Source organism: Falco punctatus (genome assembly GCF_963210335.1).
Source record: "Falco punctatus genome assembly, chromosome: 10".
NCBI classification, from domain to species: Eukaryota; Metazoa; Chordata; class Aves; order Falconiformes; family Falconidae; genus Falco; species Falco punctatus.
In genome coordinates, this window is record NC_137590.1 from 20,815,093 (window position 1) to 20,837,520 (window position 22,428).

Below are 22,428 nucleotides of genomic sequence, written 5' to 3' on the forward strand. Positions count from 1 at the left end.
ATCTGTAACTACAGTGTTAACAAATTATTTCTGTCATTTGATAGTACTTCATAGCAAAATAGACAAAATGCGTGAAATTCTGCTCCTAGTTATACATTGCTACACATACAGAAACATATTTTGCATTTTATATTTGTTTTAATGACAGCAGAAGCACTGGTGTGATTCTGAAACGTATCCTCTTGAGTTTCTGTTGATTCCAAAACATGTACTGATGACTTTCTTGAATGCACTTTGCAATGTCATATCCTGAGTTATACATATTGTGAGAACAAGGGGATGGACTGGATATGGAAGATCCACTGAATTCATGCCCTATGAATGCTGTTGGTTGTCAAGCCCATTACTTTTGTTTGTATGTTCCAAGGAAAGGCAATTTTTACCAGTGGGAGCAGTAAGATCAAAGGAAAGAAATACTAAAAAAGAGATTATGGGGACATAATTTATATGTATTGGGACAACATATACCTAAACTCTTACAGCAGCCTTTAAAGATATCTAAATACATTTAAAATATTAAGTATATTTTCCTTTACCAGGCTATTACAAAGAGCTCCTTATACCAACCATGCAAAAGTAAGGATTCAAAGATTATCAGTTTTCCTGGTAAAGTATGAGTCATAGACTGCAACCTGGGGCTGAGGCCATAGCATGTACTGACTGGCAAGGCTGCTCTGATCCAAGAGGTTTCCCATTTAAAGTCCTGATCTTGAAACATTTGCCCTCATGTTTAAATTTCCATGCAACGAAGTCTCACAGGCATTCAGACTGCATAGACTTAGGCATGGATGTCTTAGAAGGTTTTGCTAACCTGACAAAGATGGTTGTGACTATAATCACCATGTTCAGTAACTGCAGCTCTTCTACGTTTGCGCTGAAAGAGCCAGTCACTCTGGGTGGGGTTGGGTTTTGTATGGCACAGCTCCACCTCATATATGTTCTTTGGGTGTGCCGAAGCAGCTGGAGCTGGTTTGATAGTGGGATGGTGGTAGGCAGCATCCACCCAAGGTCCCAGTGCAACCTCTAGCTCTGTGCTATTTGAGGAAATAAAAGCAAAATCCTGCACTAAGCCAAAGCTTGATTCTAGCAGGTTTTCTTCATACCCCTGCAGTTTTAACTCGGATGCAAAGCAACACCGCTCTATGACAATAAGCCACTTTCATTGGCAATTTAAACAATGTCTCTCTCTCCCTGAGCAAATGAATGCAAATCAATGAAGGGAAAAGGCTCTATTACCTCTTGTCTATCCATGACAACACCATTCCCTGTGTTCCCCAGTCTTAATGAACTAAAGTTGAAACACACCAGAGGCAGAAGACCTATGAAGTGACTATGCAACCAGGCAGTCATCTCCTTTTTTTTAAGAAAGCTGAGATCTGACTGACACAAAGAGGCTGATGCTCCAGGAAGGTGCCACGTGCTGGCCAGCTAGCTTGCCCTGTGCCAGAGGATGCAGAAACACATGCTATAGAAAAATAAGATACTCCTGCTTAGGATTCCTGGTAGTCCCATCTCGGGTGGCAAAATTCTTGGAGCAGAAAAGTAAGCTGTCAGCAAAGCCACTTTCCCTTCCATGCTGACAAGAGGAAGGATTGGGCCAGTGCCTTGGTAAGGCATTTTGAGACCCCCAGATGAAAGGCACACTTGAAATGTTTGAGCAGAGATAGGCATTCTTTGTAGTTTGGCCCTCGGCAGGGAAGCTGATAATAACAGCAGCACTGAGCCCAGGCTCACCAAGTCTCTTCCTTAATAAGCTTTTGACAATCTTCAGTTTCTAGTACATCTTCATATCAAAGGAACAGTCAAGACCCAGTCTAAGCGTAAACTGCTGCCCTGTGGGTTTTGCAACCACAAACAGACTTACTAAAATGCCTGGATTATCCAAAGACACACCAGTCAATCCACATTTACTACCAAAGACCAAAGGAGAGTAAATTGCCATGAAATTGCCATCAACCATAAAATGAAAAGAAGCAGAGCATGAAGGACTCTGTGGGTGCTGCATGTGGTCAGAGGCAACAGGGCCAAAATCTCTATCCAGATTTCCAGGTTTCATTCCTAACTTGCTCTTGTTTGTTCTGTGGCAGTACTTTTCCAAAAGGAGCTCAGAATCCCTACCAAAGCTATGGTCTTTAAAGAAGCATATTTCCACATGAAGGCAGTCATGTCCACAGCCAGCATGTAGGCACTTAACACCACTACCCACCTCCAAAAAACCCCCACCAAATCTAGTGACTTTATATAATGAAAACCTAAGAGACGTATTTTGAAAGATCATTGTGTTCAACCTCTGCATGAACAAGAATGTCTTGGCAAAATCAATGAGAAGCCCTCCAAAACAAGGACAATTTTCTAATCATTAAGACAATCACGTATGGCACATGCACTAATGGAACCAGAAATAATAAAAGGCAATTATAGGCCAGTATTTTATCTCAGAAAGTTTGAGATAATAGCAAAAGGGAGAGCCCTTTCTGTCTTGTTCATTATTCTTTAAGAAATTGTCCCCAGAAAAGAGACTGACAATTACAAGCATCACCAGGTGAGCATTAGTCTTCCTATGACATACTCTCAACACTCTTTAATACTAGGCATAAATTCTCGTCCTTTGAGGAAGCAACTCTGAGCACCATGAACATATGACCACCAAAAAAACCCCTAAAAATTATATAGTTTCAAACAGTATGTCTCTCTTGTAGCCAAATATTCTGTTAATTCCCAAATTGTAGCTGTTTCATTACAGTTTGTCCAGCAAGTGAATGGTATTGGTTCGTCCTGGACTGTACAATGCAAGGCTCCACCAAAAAAATGTTTTAGCTTTTTTTATATATATAAAAAAAGTCTGAGTCTTAAGCAAAATAGAACTATGAAGCAGACCAAAATGCATCACACTCACGTGTTCAGTGATGGTCTGCCTGAAGATACTCTGGGTAAGAAAGGAAATGGCAACTGCTGCCAAGAACAAGCATTTGACATCAATGCAGATAGATAGAAAGAGAGAAAACAATATTTGTTTTCATATTTCCTGAGAAAGATATTGAAGATGTTGTAACCTTGTTATTTATAGAGGGCCAAGGTTTCATCCTAGAATTTAGGAGAGGAATTTATTTTCCTCTAAAGAGTGATTAAGTTTATAAGCTTAAGACAAGGTTTTATTGTGTTTTTCTGTTTTGGCTAGCGGAATAGTATTTCACTTGCTGCCTTTTTTTTTTTTTTTTTTAAAGGAAAACGTTCTATTCATTTATCTAGTAAATGTTTATCAGTTCAGTGAAAAAAAACACCACCTAAACAATGGAATAAAATGGAATTAAACTTTAATATATTGCTTTTCTTCAAGCATTGAAATGTTTAGAAAAAACAATACTCTGCATGAAAAATTATTGTTTTACAAAAATATTTAGAAAAGTAATTTCTTTGGATACTTTCCTTTAGTATATCTGTTATTCCATAAACTTTTTTGAAATATTGTAAACTGCTATTTTCAAACTTTATCACTTTTTAATAACATACTCTACATTGGTTAGTTCAACCAGTTTACAAGACACATGATACATTTTTGCCGGCAAGGTTTCTAGTCCCATGAATAGTCTCTATATTACTCCAGGTTTCTAAAAATATTCAAGCTCTTTAGAAATTACCTTGAAGTGATTGCTTTTAAACTTGCGATAAATTTATTGCTGATTAAGGGAAAGAAAAATTCTTCCCCCTAACAACAGTGATGATGTCAATACCGGTATTTAAAGAGATACAGGGCAACTAGTTAAATATAAGCGAAGGTGGTGCAATTCTGACCAATTTCAAATCTAATGGAGGTAGCTCACTAGTCATGTCCTTGAACCATTTGCTTTACTAACCTTTTAGATGTCTGTAACCCATAGCTGTTGCTATTCTTTATTGTGACTGGCTATGTATTGGAGATATTCTGTGAAGTGATGTGATAGAGCAACAGTGGTTACAGTGGAACAGGTGTCATAACCCTGCATCAGCTATTGCACAATGCATGAATTTGAGAGACTTAAGATATTTAAAATATCTGAGCCAGTTGCAGTGGTTGAAAAAAATTCATGGGGGTGTAAACTTTTAAACCTGTCACTCCCCAGCACAAATGAAGATCAAGGCACCCTTATACTACATGCTTGGTAAAGGCGTACAGAGAGGCAGGCACCTCACCTGGCTCAAAGGCACCAGGGCATTGCCCACAGCCAGCCGCCGAGCGAACGCACACACATTGCCCTGCTTGCCTCCTTCGCATAATAAAAACAAGACAACCTTCCAAGTGATGTACATTTGCTTCTTGCCAATATAGGAGCCATGGAGGAGCAGCTTGGGATAAAACGTGCATGCAATTGATTTCCCTGGCTTTATAGCCTGTAAGAGACCATATACTGCGGTGGGGGGTGTGAATTGGTGGGGGAGTGGTTAGGGAAAGCTATGTCAGACCTCCTCCCAGAGGAATGGTTTCCATCCAAGCAGCTCCTCCAGCAGCAGTGAAGAGAGCAACTGGAGTACAGGTGTTTTGTACTCCACCAATACACACACAAAGGATGTTAGTGCCCCCAGACAGTGGATAGTGACTGTACTTCTTTCAATAACCCCACGTACTTACATGAAGAAACATCTAAATGTTTTAACACACGTAATGTTTCTGAATCTATTTTCTTTATCTAATTTTAACACGAGCACGATTTTTGTTTATATAAAACTAAGACTTCTTTCTTGATAACTTTCATCTCTAACTATATTCCTTCAGGAAGCATTTATAATTCAGATCAACAGTTTGTATTCCTTATTCCTTCCCTACCTGCAGGCTGGTTCTTGCCTGTCACCGAAGATACGCAGCACAGCAAATGCCACCACAGCACAGCTCCAGACAAAGAAGTTCAACAAGATGCTTCAAGGAAACTTCAGAGAACACAGAGAACACAGAAATTCTTCTTGATTAATGTCCTGCAATAGTACATCACAAAGTTGTATTTGGAAGGCTGGATGTCCTAATGGTACTGAAAAATGGAGCAAGTATAAATGTAGGTATGACTTGAACCAGCCCAAAGCTTTTGGAGTGCCTATTCTTACAGGAGAAAATATTTACAGACCAAGTGCAAGCTGTCACCTCTGAACATAATGTTCCAGTGGGAAAAAAAAATGCCTCGTCACAGCTACTCTAGCCTGTGTAACAATTCCTGCAGCATCCTATTGGGATCTCCCTGGACAAGAAAATATCAAGTGCTTTCTCTGCTAATCTTTCCACTTGTTAATCAACCCCCAGGCTCTTAGAAGAGCCTCAGCCTGTGACCTTTTAAACAAGATTTAAGAAGTCTAGCTCCAAAATCAGCCAATTGTAGAAGAATCTGTATCTCAAATGCTATTTTTCATAGTAAAACAATTACTTGCTGGTTTGACAGAAAGGGACACATCTTCCTTTTCAGCACTTGTATCCTGTTTGGCTTCTTCTCTTAACACCTATTTATTTGGGAAATTTATGGTGCAATTCCCAGAGGCTGGGATGGCATATCAGTTACCCACTTCAATAAACAATCTGGAGTACTGTTTAAATATGGAAATGCTTAGTAGCATCACAACCAAAGTGACCAGCTGTGCTGCTGCTATGCCTTAGGAAAAAAAGAGGGGGTGAAGGGATCTTCTTGTGCAGACAGTCGTTTGTCTTTCATTAATCCACCAAGATCACTGGGGTGCACCACACAGCTGTAAGATTTACGAATTGCAAAATATTGATTCAGTTGAGCAGATAAAAATTTCCACCCAGCAATGACCTTTTAAAACTGCCCTTCTGAATGCAGCCTTGTTGCTTCATCACCAGGAACCAAACAAGGTACACTGGCTGCATCCTCATGGGTCGCAGTCCTCATGGGTGCAATGGCTGGTAGTTTAAACTGGGATGCCAAGCTTCTGCAATCCTGAAATGAGTCAATACTTCCACCACTGGCACGAGATCCATTCTGCCCTTCAGCTGGCATCTTCCTCTTCTAGTCTGGGAAAGGATACTTACTGGTTTTATCATTTACTGACAGTTCTGTCTTCCTACTTTGTAGGTAGAAAAGACAAGGTTGTTTTTGCTCAAATCCCAGTGATAATTAATTTCTCAAACTTTTCAGACTATGTGAAATAACAGCCACATACAATGTGGTAAGCCACACCTGACCAAACATTTCTTCAGTTTTCTAAATCTGATCTCCTACCTAAACTCCTGGAAGAAATACCTCCTCTCAGAAACCAGACTTGCTGTCCACAATAATGACTGTGTGATTCCCTTTACCAAAAGAGGTGAAGGTGATCATCCGGGGATCTTCTGAGTCTTTATACTACTGCCTCATGGCCCTCAGCTCCAAAAAAACCAGCTGAGATTTTTCTTGCTCAATCTCTAGACAAACTCACCTGGTACATCAGCTCCTCTCTCACATGTCAGTTAAAGGACAACCTTGTAAACCTCTTCTTCCTTGTAAATCACGCAAAAATTTGTTTTACTATAGGTAACTCCAAGTTGCTGGATTGCCCGACCCCCCTCATGATGGTGTAAGAAATGGCTAATAAAACACTCCTCTGCTCCCACAGCCACCTGCATCTTGTTCTTGGGAGACACTTCCTGCTGAGAACGTCTAGTCACTACTGGTAGGAGACGTGGTCTCACAGCAGAACATCAGGAAAAGCCCGTCAAACCCACTTGCAGCTAACACCTTACCATCAAACTGCACGCCCACTGCCTGTCCACCCTTTGCCCAAATGCAATGGGACTTCTTGATTTCAAGGAACACCCACAAAAATATCTTTCCTATGACTGTAATTCCTTTACAAGCCCATCAGGGCTCTCAGTACAGGGGAACGTGGTTTCTGCTCAAACACAGGCTGTTCCTAATCTTCTCCAGAGGTATCACATGGTAGCTATGTCTAGCATTGCAGGATACCACAGGACTCCTTCCTTATGTGACAGCTGATCACAGTACAACTATCCCCCTGTGAGACATAGCTAAGAAAATGGCAAATGACAAGTTAGGGTGTATCAAGCCAGGTACTTCCAGTAAAGATGAAAGAGCAACAGCAGTGCTTCTCTGAGATATTGCCTGCAGTACTCATCTCCCCTGGTTTCAGGAACATGAATTCAAATTTAAACAGATGCAAAATGAGTGAGGGGATGGTGGCAATGACAGAGGAAGAAGATTGTATTTCTAGAAGACAATAAAAGAACTAGAAAACCACCCCTTCATTACCCTCTTCCCTGGGTAGTCAAGAAGCCAGAGGGCAATAAAGAACAAATGAAATGCATGTGGGACTCCATTAACATTTAAAACACTCAAAGACCATCACTAGAAATCAGGCTCCATATCAGAGGCATGAGGTTTACATCAGAGCAATGGAGGCAAAACCAAAAATAAATAAATAAATAAAATAAAACTATTTTTGTAATGGTACTTGAGAAATTTATGAATGGGATTCTGTGATGTGGTTGCCCGAAATAGCAAAGATTTGGACATGATGACCCAGGAGTTCCTGAAAGCAGCTGGCACAGAGGCCATGTGTGCACAGAGGGTTTCCCACTATTTCCTTTCCCCTCCTGTAAGAGGGACTTTTCCCTCTGAGTTACTAACAAATTTCAGCACTAACACAGGGCACCTCAGAACAGGACAAGGATAATGAATATTGCCCCACAAACAACAATTCTACCTAGAAACCCAAACAGAAGTTTGCAAACCCCATTGGCCAAATGCCTCTCTTCCACTACCTTTCTTCAAAGACATATTTTCTTGGATTTATCCTCATTTTCATTGCTCTCCTCTCAGCTTCAGGCTATATGATACACACTCGTAAAAAGATTCTCAAAACTGGATGAAGTACTCCAGGTCAGGCTTTTCCAGCCCCAAGAAGTCATCTGTACATACTTGCTACAACATAAGATATTGTGGATTTACACTGTTATGACTCCTAGACCCTTTTCTGAGGAACTGCTATTTAACCAACTAATTATCCCTACCCAGATGGGAGTATTTTGCACTTGTCTGGTTCTCATCTCAAGTCATGGGAGCACATCCTTTTCCAGGAAGATAAGCAACCAGAAGTCTGGTTTAGCAATATAAGACTTAAGGCTGCTAGTGCCAGATCCAGACAGTCACATAAGACAAGATGCTGAAGGGTAAATACACTCACTTTACTGGTTGAAGTTTCAAGAAAATTTTGGTGGGGCAATTTGGCATCAGCAGGCTTTCTTTTACATCTATTATCAACTGTCCTGCCATGGCCAGCCTAAAGCTGGCATAGAGGAATAAAGCTATCATTAACTCATTTGGGTGCTTTTTTGAAGAATTTGATAGAAATGCAAACCGTTTATGCCCATACTCAATGAAAATGAAACTAATATTTTTGAGTGACCTGACAGTACACAGATCTGTCATCTAAAAGAGTGGAATCAGGGCAAAAGTTTGTTTTTGACATAGTAAAACTTAGGCTCATCGATACTGGAGGAGATTCTTCTCTGTAAACATGAGCACATCTGATGCAAGATCAGAAAGAGAACTTAGGGTAACACATACGCTAATTATACAGAAAAACAATCCGCACTCCAGAACAGATAATAATGAGAAATGAACACTGAAGGAAACTTTGATGTACTTCTCAGATATCTGTGGTACTTTAATACTGGATTCTGTTCAAACATTTAGAACATCTCTGTCCAAGATCTACATTTCAGATTGAGAATGTGTTGATGCACAACTAAAGTTTTAAAATAAATACACCACGGAGCAGAACACAAACATGGATTAAAAACAAAACAAAACCCCTCTCCAGCTTAAACTCCCCTGTTCAAACAGCTTTAAAACCACTTCTCCTTCATGTAAAGCTAAATCCAAATGCAAAATTTTATTGAAGTCATTCTTAACGGTTCAGTTTGCAGCCTGGATTGGCCAAGGTGCACGTTGACTCAGTGCAATTTGAGTCATGGGTACAACCCGGGTCAGACTGCTAGCTCCTGCTCTGACCACTTGACTACAAGGCCTTCTTTATAAAGAAACTGAAAATAAGCAAGTATAACACTAAGGGCAAAGCATGTCAATCCTGACCGAGGAAAGCACAAACCTGTGCATATTTAATAGGTTCAGTTCATTACTGACTAACTTAAGAGGACCAAGTTGAAAAGGTATTTCCAAAAGCATCAGTGTTCCAGTAGTGACAAGGATGAGGAATAACAACACAAAGCAAAAGAAGAGAAATGGAGTCATTCAAGCTTCTCTAAACATACCATTTTTTCTTATACTCCCATATAGCAGTAAAATATTTTTCTGTAACACCCTCCACTAGAAAGTCACCTGAAACAAAACTAAAAGTTTTCTAAGATGAATGAAATAAGTAAACACAAAAGCCACCACAGGGAGGAGAAAAAAAACCCCATTCCAACAGGAACAGCCACCAATCCCTCCATTTACACAACAAACAATGTCCACATGACACACTTCATTTTCATGCTCTGCAGCCAAGCCATGGAAAGGTGAATTTCTCCCTATCATGATGTGACTTGGATGGCCTCAGGTGTCACAAAAAACATATGGTAGTCTTCAATATACCATGAAAATTCTGAAAATGGTATTAACGCCACAAAATAATTTTCACCCCCATTTCCTATCTAAATTTCTTGTATTAAGCTCAAAATTCCTGTGAAAGCCCCAGCTGGGGGCACGGACAGCACAACTGGAACATGTCCACAAGCTCCACAAAAAATGAACATGAATTTTTTAAACACCCTATATATAAACTACGAAATGGCATGTGCTGTCAGGAATACCATTCATGAACAATATGTGCTAGTGTCTACTGGACTGTTTATAAAATATGCCATTAAATTGAAACACTTCAGAGTATTAAGAAGAGCCTGTCTTGCTTGCCCATTGCCAAGAGTGGTTTTAATTACACTGCTGAAGGGAGACTAAGTGAGTGCGTAACAGCTCCAGGGACGAGCATAACGCATGAGCAGAGTCTTTTGAATGGGACTACTCATGTGCCCTAAGTTATATACATGCCCCACGTACTACAGCTTTTCAAAGTTGAACAAATTAACCAGCAGCTCTCATTAATGCAGCCAACCTTAAGGACATTTGAAACTAGGGCACGGAGTAGGGCATCAAAAGGGAGACAGGGCACTCTCACTTGCAAGTATGCATGGGCTTGCTGCCACCAAAATGTCCTGACACATTTCCATCATGTTATTTTCAAAACAGCTGCTGCACACTGGCACTGCCAGAGTGTTTAATTACATGGAGTAAGTGCTGCAAGCCTGCTGCTGCTCCTGCCTGCATGCTGAGCGGTCAGCGTGGCCACCAAGACAGGCACCCTCTCGCCCCAGGTGACAGGACACAGACCACAGCAGCCACCTGCAAGGTAGGTTTTTCCCAGCACCTGCACAACTTGGTTACTGCTAGAGTCTATCCCTTGACGTCAGTGAAGCTTTGGTGCCTATCTTCCAACACAATGTTTCTGAAGCCACCCAAACAAGCAGCATATGAAATTTGAACGCATACCACTACAAACATCGGTTTAACATGCCCTTTCCTTAAGAGGCAAAGGAATCGGCTCTCATTTTATTTTCAGGGTGCAATAGCAGCTGGTACCAAGGAAAACAGAGGTGGAAATACTTTTCTAAAGCCTTTTCCAAAACATAAGCATCTACATGCTGGATGATGGGCCATATCCACACACTATGTGGCACTGGGAACAGAGTAGGGATTTTGCATTTCAAAACCGGTCAAGACTCAAATATTTTCCAGTGAAGGGGCTGCTTGTATTTCTTTCAATCAATTACCTGCCTGCTGGACCCGAGTTACAGACAGTGGAAATCACTAATATTAGGAATCCTATCATTCATAACTCTTATGGTCCAAATTCATTATTTGGATGCATAGATCTGGTGACACAATGTGCATCTTCCCCTCTATCCTAAAAAAGGGTTCCTGGATCCCATGCCGCAAACTCCCAGGCAGCGAGCCCTGCTCACACGGCACTTTTGAAGAAAAGACACAGTATCAGTGTGCCTCCTATGTTTATAATTATAGCTTTAATAACATTCCACCTCTTTTTCAATTTTTCTTTCAGGCTCCCTTGACAGCCTCTGACAGACATTTCCAAACTGTAGCACATACTTCGGTGACTATCAGTTTTGCTTACTCCAGACACTTGATGGATGCCCCCCTAGAAAAAGAAAAGCTACAAGTTACTCCCTCATAAAGCCTTATAAAGAGAGTTTAAAGGATAAGCTACTCACTCTTTAGCGCTTTCAGAAAGGTTTAGTGTAGCAGCAGGTTTTATACATCCATGTACACACTCATTTGTTTACTTTTGTCGGGACTTTTTGATTGGGTTTAAGTTTTACATGTATTGAGTAAGGGATGACAGGATTGTCATTTTAAGCTGTAAGATTATTGCATAAATGGGGTGGAAAGAAATAACGCTACCAAATCCAAGGTAAGGTAAAGGCTGCGTGTAGCAGACTCACATCATTGATTGGGTGTTTAAGCAACAGAAGGGCAAGAACGGGGCAAAATCTCCTGACGAGCTAAAGATGGTATTGCTGTAAGATCTTTGCTTCTAAACCCACAAACAGAAAGCAACACACGTTACTGATGTAAGGCCTCAGAAATGCTACAGTTATAACCCTCGTTATCCAAGTTCATAATTTTACTGTACAAATTAAGTGAGGAAAGATGGTTCCTTCCCTCTGTTTTTAACAGATAGTTCCTTGATCCTGTGCTGTACACTTCTGACACTGTAAACCAGCACTAAAATACAGGTAATGCAAACTGAAACCCTTGTTCACGCAAACTTTGGTGAACACTTACGACAAGACACCAACTGATGCAAAGAGCTTATTGGATTCAAGAGGGCAAGGGTAGATTTAGACTAGGTATTAGGAAGAAATTCTTTACTGTGAGGGTGGTGAGACACTGGCACAGGTGGCCCAGAGAAGCTGTGGATGCCCCATCCCTGGAAGCGTACAAGTGTTGGATGGGGTTTTGATAAACCTGGTCTAGTGAAAGGTCCCCAACCCATGGCATTGGGGTTGGAACTAAATGATCTGTAAGGTCCCTTCCAACCCAAACCATTCTATGATTCTACGTGTTTTATGAAAACAGCATCTCAAAAAATACTTTGCCAGCCAACCTGGAACTCCAGATGAACCTGAGAGAAAATTCTTCAGGGGCAAATTTGTTTAGGCTAAGACATCTTGCCCCCTTCTTGGAGGAGGCTGTGGGACACATCTGGAGGCAGACTGTGGCTTGGGGGCCTTCGGCCTACAGGAACACACGTTTCCCATAGTAAATTTCTGTGCTCTTCAAATTTGGTGAGTAAATATTCCAAGCCTCATCTACTGATCATTCCAGAGATAACAAATCAGTCTTTGTAAAATGGGAAGCTAGAAAAGACAGAGCATTACCCAGATTTACCCCCTTCCAAGAGCTTTAAAAAAAAAAAAATCCCTTTCCTCCCAGGTGATGCCTCTGTGGACAGCCCTAATGCTCCCACATTGGACCCAGAAGGTCTCTTCTTCTGGTCCTCAGTCCTCCATCCCAAACGAGCCAGACCCAGAAGGCAAGGAGCCACTGCTGCTACACAGCTTCCCAGCTCTGCCTCTGACTTACTGCTCCTCCCTGGTGCCCTCTGACCGTGGGAAGCTATGGGAGATGAGGGCACTCGGTGCCTCTTGGGGTGCTCACCCTGGGGATGTATTTGGTGTTGTGAGAGCATAGCTGAATGCAGAGAGACAGCAAAGCACCAGCTGCCTGCATCAAACATGCTCAGGCATTGGTTAACAGTTTCTTTTTTGGAAACCTCAATGCTTAAATCTCCTTTGATCACAAATACTGATCAGATAATCTATGTTCTTACACATCCTATCCACCACTGCACAACCATACGGTTAGGGAGTCTGCTCAGCTGTGCCAGGGAAGACTTGTGGCTTGCAGGGACCCAAAGGCGAGGGCTGTGACTGACCTCTACCAGCATTGCTCTGCACAGGAGTACTCACCAATACTCTACTCTCAGGTGCTCACCTTACCCAAGAACAACATGCATTCAGAAAGAAAAAGAAGGAAAAAAGATGTATTCTTCCACATGAACCTTGGGGACAGCTTGGGAATATCATCTCTTTCCTGCAGATGGAGATTCAGTAGCCCCCAAGCTCCATCCTAGCTCCGGGGGTGCAGCACGTGGCAGAGGGATGTGAGCAGGGAGCATGTCTCCCACAGCCAAGGAACTGACACTCTTGACAGCATCCAGCTGCTCTCTGCATCCATTGCTTTCTTCCCAAATATAACCAGCTACTTACCTCAAATGCCCAAGCTTAACAAATAGCTGGGGCATGATTTTTTTTGGTATGAAAAGAGGAAAGTATCCAGAGAAAAAAGAAGAAAGAAGTAGAACAGACAGAAATTAAACAATCTACCTTAAAATAACCTCTGCAATATCATCTGTCTCTTGTCAAAAGTTATTAGGGAATAAAAGTGACAGACTGTCTACTAAGATACATCCCATGTCCAAGTGACATACCTAAAACTTGTCAAAGATTTCCCTCTGTTGATGTGACTGCTTATCCTTAGTGCCCTACATGTTACATGGCTGTATATTCTTGTATGATGGAAGCACTTGATTTATTTGTTGAAGGAAAAGAACACTTTTTCTCCATCTTATTTCACTCTTCTAATGCGACAGGTCTTTGTCTGTTCCTCACATAAAACAGAACCATGACTAAAACCAGACTCCACGTAATTATTTTTCCTTAAAAATAAAGTCAATAAAACTTGTAAATGTGAACAAAAATGGAACTAATCTATCAAAGAACTATAAACGGATTTTCCTTCACTGCACATTCTTCACATTAAGAAATTATTACTGGTCAATATTAAAACCAGACAAATTACGTGGTGCTTTGGTGAAAGAAAGGACAAAACAACTCATATGAACAAGTTACAGGAAGAGATAAATGAGAAGTTGCCTCAGTCCAGACAGCAATTAATTTTTGGGAACTTGGTGTCTGCTCTGTAGCCTCCGCTGATGTTGCAAGTAGGGCCTCTATATAACGTATCAAATCAAAACTGAAACACCAGACTTGGCCAACTTTTGGAGTTTGAAAACTGGACTTCGACCACAGCTTTGATGTGGTTGTGGACTGGGTATATTCCCATGAAGTTTTAATTCTTGTTAAAGATGCAGAAAGGTAGTGCAAGGACACTAGGAGAGTTCAGGAGAAAAGTTCTGTCATGGGGATAATGTGGAAAGGGTTTTCTATGTGGTGGCAACACACAGTATAACCAAAAACATTTAAAGAGATTAAAAAAAAATATTTGCAGTTGAGTATCTTTTTTTTTTTTCTTAGAATAAACTTAAAATTAAACCGAACAAAGCAAGCTAGAGCCATTGAAATAGAAAGCACACAGATAACGGGGAAGGAGAAGAGAGCAAGAGAAACGCTTCACATTGTAAAGTGCACCCCAGGGGTGCAACTACACAAGAGTTTCAGTGAGTCTAAGCGAATGCAAGTTGTGTGTCAGAAACCTGCCTACACCATACCAGCTTGACAGATGAAGAGAGGGATCTGTTTAATCTTGGTAAGAGGAGATTAAGCACAAAATTTCCTTTTGTTTCTTCATCTATTTGTTGTTGGGGAACATTTGAAACTCTTCTCCATACTGCGAATGCCTACTTTTACTTTAGTTTAACTTAATGCAACTTGAGCAATGTGAAGGTAACCTGAAAACAGCAAAGCATTTCTTACACAATGCTATGATGAATCCATAGCCTGGAGTACTGGGACAACTCAGAGTATCCCACCAACACAACATTGTTTCACAGGACTGTACCATCCAGTTTTCAAGTTGGTATTGAGTCGACCAGAAGAGAAAAGTGCCTTCAGATTATGAAGAAAAATCTCTGGCCTCCCAAAGGCAGCGCGGGAAGTTCCCGACTGAACCCTAACAGACCCCATAGTCATGGAGGGTTTTAACTTTTAATACGGTTTAGATTAAAATCCTATCTGGCTCTACAACTTTGATGAAATTTTTGTTTTCTGTGTCAAGGCCAAAACCAATGAACTAAAACAAAGAACTTGACACGTACGGTCTCCAATATACAAACAACTGACTGTTTCCATAGAAAATTAGAGAACAGAGAAACTGAAGTAACTCTAAAAAAATGAATTCCTAATACTGTAATAAAGGCCACATGGTCTGCTCGAGTGTAGAAGCTGAGAGGCATAACTGATTAACCAAACGCCACTACTGATTTCATCTGTGACTTTGTGCATTTTTTCTTCATCTCGGGACATATCCCTGTGTCTCGGTCAATGGGAACTGCAGGGCTTACCTTCTTACGTAGCAGTGCATTTGCGGAATTAATTATTGAGCACTTAATCAAATCAAACAGTGAATGAACTTACTCCAAAGCATGAGTTCATGAAAAACACAAAGCAAAAACACCACTGTTGTCTGAATTTTTGTGGTTGAATTTGAATCTCTTATCTGTACTCACTGGAACAATTTTGGTCTGGGTTGCACACAAAATTATTTTGTACACCAAAGTTGAATACAGTTCAACAGAACAGAAAATTAATAGAAATGCCACTTGGAACTTAAAAATTCCAAACACCTTCTGCAAAATTTTATCACCATTACATCAGGCTGCAGATTCTGCCCTATTTTGGTAATAAACTGATATTCTGAATCCTGTCTTACAAATACCACAAACTCGACCTTGCCTCCACTGACCATCATTATTAACAAAAAGTCACTGAACAATAATGATGGCATTGTAAGCTCACACATGAAACAGTACTTGCAAAGGTTCTGGATGTGAGATGAAAACCCATTTAGTTAAGAATATTTTATTGTGGAAAAGGATGTGGAAACAGAAAATGTTAAAATGATAAAAAGACCTGAATAGAAAACCCGTGGTTATAAATGGAACAGTTGCTGTAAGCAGATAGTTCTGTACATCCACATCTGTTCCAGTTCAAAGCAGTTCATGTGAACCAAGGGAAAAAACTATTTTTTCCTTTAGCTTCACTGCTGCAAACCTATCTGCATTCAGGCCAGGGCAGAGAGTCGGAAGAGGGAGAAACTACCATAGACATACTGGCTCAACCCAAACCTCAACACGATGGGGCTGCCACTGACATCTCTTCTTGACTTTCCCCATTTCACCCCTCAATATTAAAACACATTTAGAAGAGAGCAGCAACAGTTGCAAACACTTAACTCAATTAAAGTTGCTTGTTTTTGCTAAACCCAAGGCATCTGTAGCTTAAAAGCTCTGGGTTTGTTCCTCTACTCACAGATAGTTTCTGTTTCACAACTGTCCCTTCTGGGGCCACTTTGATGATAACGTGGGAAAAGCAGGCAGAACAGCCAAACAGGGAAATAAATATATAAAAATAACGAGGTTGCTCCAGCTCTCATTCAGGTTCCAAAGAAGCTCAAATTTCCTGCCTGTGGATAGCTGAAACACTTTCCCTACCCAGTTTGGTCTCTGTTTCTGTAATATTTTCTTTTCTCCTCCTTTTGAATCATACAATAAAAAAAAAAAAGATTTAAAAAAAAGCAGCTGCAAAAAGGATCTGGTGCAAAGAAACAGAAAGAGCAATGGTATCAAACTTAGGAAAGGGTAAAAGCTGAAATTAGCTCCCTGTTTTGGTGTGACAGCAATACCAAACTCCAGAGGAAGGACATTCCCTTGTAATCGTCTGGTTATGAGAAATGTTTATTTTCCTACTTATATTATTAAATGTCAGGACATATATACCCTTTATGCAGTGCATGAGACATAAACGCTTTTTTTATTTTTTTTTAAACACCAGGTTGTTCCCATTGAGGTTGAAATATGTTTGCTAAGGTCCCTGATTTTACTTGTCACCTGCAAAACATGAAAGCTTCCCGCAACCAAGTCTCTGTAGGCAACTCCCACTACTGATCGACAATGTGCTCAAGTCAGTCAATACAGAGTAACTGCTGGACTGAAATCAATTGCAGGTTCCCAGGAACTGCTTTGACTGGGTTTTACTTTAAAGATTTAGTGCCATTAGACATGTGCTTTGCTTCCAAAATTAAGATGGATGGCAAGATCTCCACTGGATTCCAGAGCAGAGTTCAGGAGAAGTTACCTGAAATGGAAAGATCCTCCACTTCAACTAAACAGTTCTTAAACCCCCTTAAACAGATGCATGAAGGATGGATCAGGTCTGTATTGTGAAATACTGTTTGCATTTGGTGGAGAAACACTGTGCAGGGTGGGAAGCATGCTGCAGATTTCCCTTGAAAACACAAAGGCATGGAAGTTGTTGGGACACACAAGGAGGGTCATGTGTTCAGTTGCCCACTTCCCACCAAAACCAGGGCTATTTGTACGCTTAAGTGCTTTACTGGACAAGGGCCAGAGGGCACAGCAAATTGCAGGATACAGCCCCAAGGAGCTATTTTGAGAAAATACACTGAAGAGAAAGAGAAAAGGGAAAGCTTTCATTAATTTGTATTATCAAGACAAAAAAGATCTTGTTTTGGAAGCAGGCATCTGCTCTTTTAACAGAAAGCTTGTTAGCAAGATGCTACAAAGAGAAAGTTTAAAAATTAAATGAATTAATCTGCCATTTAGAAACTATTAGCTTTAAAAGGCTTTGATTCTATTTCTACACCTCTGGTACGTAGCAATGTTTCAAATCTAAACCAAAGCCTGTTTCTGCTCTTCCATTGGTAATTAGTATGCGGCCTTCAGGGTTTATTATCCAACTACTCAGTTGTATAGTCAGCTGGACTTAAATGGCTCAGATGAATTCAAAATACTTTATCACAACACACAAGAGACAAGTCATTATGGCAGTATAAGAATGGTACTGGTGAGCACAATTTCTCTTGTAGTCAATGACTTGTCATTATCCTTAGTGTGTTTGAGAGATTAGATTCATTCTCAAACGAAAACAATCAGCTGCAATTTAAAAAAACAAGCTATTTCATTTAGGCCAGATCCTCCAGTGTGGTGACAGTAGCAGTCCCCTTCAAAATAAACAGCACAGCGAGTAAGCACAGTCTAATTTCCAATTCTGAACTAAGGAGCACCTACAAAAATTTTAGCCTGTTTAATCTGGGGCAGGTACACACTGCTCTGCTTCTTCCATTCTCACCAACACAGTGCACATGGCTGTATCCTGGACAAGTATTACCTTCTCTCAGCTGAATCCATTTCAAGTGAACTACAATGACAATTCTCGTCATCTGTTACCTGTCAAACCCCGTAATTCAACATAATAATTCTTGCCAGATAAAAGAAGTTCTGCAACAGCAAATGAATGCAATACAAAAGGAGCTCCCAAGAGCTCACTAAAGTTTATGAAGTCCTTTAAGGTCTGTGGATAAAGAAATTCTTTGCACTTCTAAAGCACGTACAAAAGGGCTAGGACGTGATTTCTGTGTTCAGCCTTTGCCTTTCAACCTGGCTTCCTACCACATGAGCTAAAGGAGGATCTCCTGCATGTCCTTGAGTACAATTGTTCAGAAACAGGATCTATTCCTACTCCGAGAGCCCAAACATCACATTTCAGGGCACATGGAGTAAAATATTTCTAAAAGATGACTGAATCTGAAAAACAAATCTGTAGCAAAGAAATAGTTGTCTCTGTTAGCTGAAGTATGTCCTCACAACATACCTTAAATTCTTCTCTCGTGCCTTTTAGCTGGTCCCAGTTATCTGCCAAATGGATTATTGAAAGCAATTGTAAAGATGAAATAACATTTCAAATCTATGTCCCTGTCGATGTCAACACTAAACCCTAGAAGACTGTTCACAGATAAATTGATGAAGCCTGCAAGCACAACCCTACTAATACAGTGCTGATACCCATATTTCTGGAAATGAAAGTTAAGGATTACTCAATTCACACCCTCTATAATCAGTCACACTGATAAAAAAAAGCGGAATATTTTGACACTCACTCTTCATTATTCTCTTTGTTAGCAAGTCTGCTTCTCCCACAGGACACAAAGTCAGTCCTATTAGCCATACCTCAAAACATAGGTGTGTGTATACACAGAGCTCCAGAGAGCACAAATTTGTATTGTCCAGTATACCTTATACATTGTCTTTCCTATTTAACATACATTATAACATAAAGATGTGCTGCTAGCAACAACAAGAGGTACTCCCAAGATATGTTCTAGGAACAAAAATGATGCTTAGCATGTTTGAGGTCAGATTACTTCACATTTCTAATGAGTAAACAAAATTACAACGTGTTCTACTATCATTGTACAGAGCAGCCTTAAATTTTAGTAGGCAATCCCTACAGAAAGGAGACCACTTCCTAAAAATCCCAATAACATTAGTTTATTTTCAGATCTGTTTGATTCAAGCTTATGATTGGTTTGGAGCATACTATCAGCAGCATGATGAATTGACTATGTGCCCTAGGAGACTAAATTTGTTAAAGTATGTTGCTTGAGCAATTAAATGAAAGTAACTGTTGCTCTGGATGTTGGCCTGATCAACCTTAGAGGTAATGCAAGAGAACAATTACCTGGAATCTCACTTGGGTTTTATTGTTTTAGTAATAAACTAACCTTAAAAATCCACTCTTTAAAATTTTTTGTTAACTTTTTGCACAGAGCTGCAAGGACTTACCACCTTGGAAGAAGAATGCAGAAAGCAGCAGCAGGCAGTATTTCACCTCCGCGCTACCTATTTGACATGTGAGACCCCTGAGGCACAACCCCAGAGCCAGCCCTTTCCCTCCATCATCCCCAGGCTGCAATTCCTACACCTGGCTAAAATCCTGGAAAAAGCCTGGTTTCACATCCATCCTTTGTGACTCAGGCTCATTTCTGTTTATACTCTTGTGAGCTGAAGAATGACGATGACTAGTAGCTATACAGATAAATAAAGTATATTAAGTCACAGGAAGTAAAAAGGGAAAACCATTAATTTATTTTTAGAAACCTGTTCTTGCCATTCATCAGAAAAAGAACACTCAAAAGTATGCAGCAAGATACAAGCATCTGGATGAGGTTTGCTGACTACATACCAACATTCAGACTACAAGCAGAGAACCATTTTCCTTCTTTAGACCACTCTCAGACTCCGTGCCAGGAACACAGGATACAGACAATAATGTTGTAGTTTCCACTAGTGAGCCTCAGGAAAGGGTGCTTTCACCACACATGCTACAGCTGCTTTGACATGGTCTGTTTAGTCGTACCCTTTCAGTGGTCCTACAGCTGATACCTCCCTTCAGATTCATTGTGGCACCAGCTGGGTACATCCCAAACAGTTACACACACACCTTCCATCAACAGTCTCCATACCAGGTTAAAAACCAGAGAAAAGGTCTCAAGGTCTAGATCAGCTTCTCCATAAAAACAGGCCACGCCAATGCTAACCAAACCCAAGGTAGGTGATTTAATATGGAGCTGGATGCTCAGCTCCCAAGAATATAGCAGCAAATGCAGTACGCCCACACATCCCTTCTTTTTCCTCCTCTTGCTGGGCTGCCAAAATAGCACACATCCATCAGTAGAAAGCCTTTCCAGGACAATAGCGCTGCAACACACTGTGATGAATTTATTGGTATTTGCATAAAAGCTTCCATCTTTTGCAGTCTGCAGTAGATTTCTTCTGGGCAATCATACCACAAGCATAAAGTCATACCATATTTTGAATCTTTGCCTGCCAAAATCCGGGAAGAATTGCAAAGCACGTTCATTGACATATCTTGCAGTACATCGTCAGCCAAAATGCTTATAGTACAAATGATCAAGCATAAATACAGAACAGGCTTTTCTTTGACTGTTAATGTTGTGCTGGACACATTTCTGTCACTTTCCTTTCTTCCAAGCAGTAAAAAACTAAAACTTTTGAGTGATGCTTAGCCCTGAAACTCCCACCTTGGCTCTTGTTCCTGTTCTTAAGAACAATTACAAAACTCCCACAATATCACATTAAAAAGAAGAGCTTAAAAATCTATTCAGAGGACTCTTCAGTGACATCATAGAGGTAAAAGTAACGAATGCAGTCAGTAACCACTCATTTTTCCTATTTATTTTTTAAAAATGTATCCTGAATCTGCACTGGATATGTAATTTAGTTGCCAGCCTCTTCCCTTTTTATTAACCAAATGCTGTGAAATGTGTTTGTCTCTCCCTGGACAAAATTTTTCTTAGTGAACCTTACTTATCAACACACAGAACCCTATTGCGTATTCCAAGTTTGTTCTGCAAGGACATCAGCTGACATCAATGAAGAGGTACAAGAAGCATCAAATATTTGCAATGTGTTTAGAAAAAGTATTTTCTCATTTTAGTACATACTACTCAAGTTTCTCCATACACAGGATACAAATAAAGGGAGCGGTAACATAGCAGGACTAAGAGCCAGGAATACGTAACTTGTAATCACTGATGTCATGATATAAGTTAAATAATTTATAAGATATAAAAAGAGCAGTTAATGCCTGCAAACCACTTAGCCTTTTCATAACAGATTTTAGATTTTTAAACTCTCTTGGAGCATGTACAGTCATGTGCAAAACATCATAGGTCAGTTTAAAAAAAATAAGAGCTGTGGTCTGAAAGGACATTTCAGTGATTATATATATTATTAATGCTCCACTCAAAGGAATAAGAATGTACATCCAGGTCCTAGCACAGATACAGAGCTGCCAAGAGTAAATCAGATATGCAGATAAGGTAAGCAGGCAAAGATACTGAAGAGGAATGGCATTGGATCAGGCGTTACTACCATCTTTTTATCTGTTCAAATCTGGAAATAGTTTCTGTAATGGCTGGAAGGACAGACTGCCAGTGGAAGGTTCAAAGACGTGAACTGTGGGAGTCTGAACAAGAGAGAAAACCTTGGCATGTGGGCCAGCCACAGAGGAGACTCAGGGACAAGACACTAGAAACAGCAAAGGAAGCTGAAACGGCAGAACACGCGGTGCAGCACAAAGAAACAGAACAAACGAGAAGCGAAGATATACACAGGGACAGGGGTCAGCTGTCTGCAGATAAAGGCTAAAGGATACAGGGAGGTTAGGGGCAGGGAGAAGGGCTGGCCCTCCCACCAGGATGTAGTACTACTTTCAGAAATAGAGGCATGAGGGATACAAATCAAAGGCTAAACCAAATAAATAAAAATCTGTTTCCCTTGAGGGCATGTGGGCTAGCCTATGAAGCAGCGGTGGTGACTAATGCAGCCCAGCACAAGGAGCTTTGCTTCCTGTGCATTCAGAGCCTCCCAAGCAAGGCAGCCATTGCGGTTGTTTCTAAAAGGCCATATGTACCATAAATTACGTTGCAGCAACGATGGAGACACCACTATCTTTTTGCTCTTCCAAGTACCGGAAAAAAGTTGCGCACTGGTAGTCACATAACTCCATTACATTACTTTGATCTAACAGCTGGC

The 22,428-nt window shown here is 40.5% G+C and overlaps 1 protein-coding gene across 4 annotated transcripts in view; it reads right to left on the minus strand.

Annotated features, from left to right (window-relative positions):
- The window catches only part of ANO1 (anoctamin 1), an 82,488-nt gene that overhangs the window by 55,112 nt on the left and 4,948 nt on the right, over positions 1-22,428 (minus strand). The window lies entirely within an intron of this gene.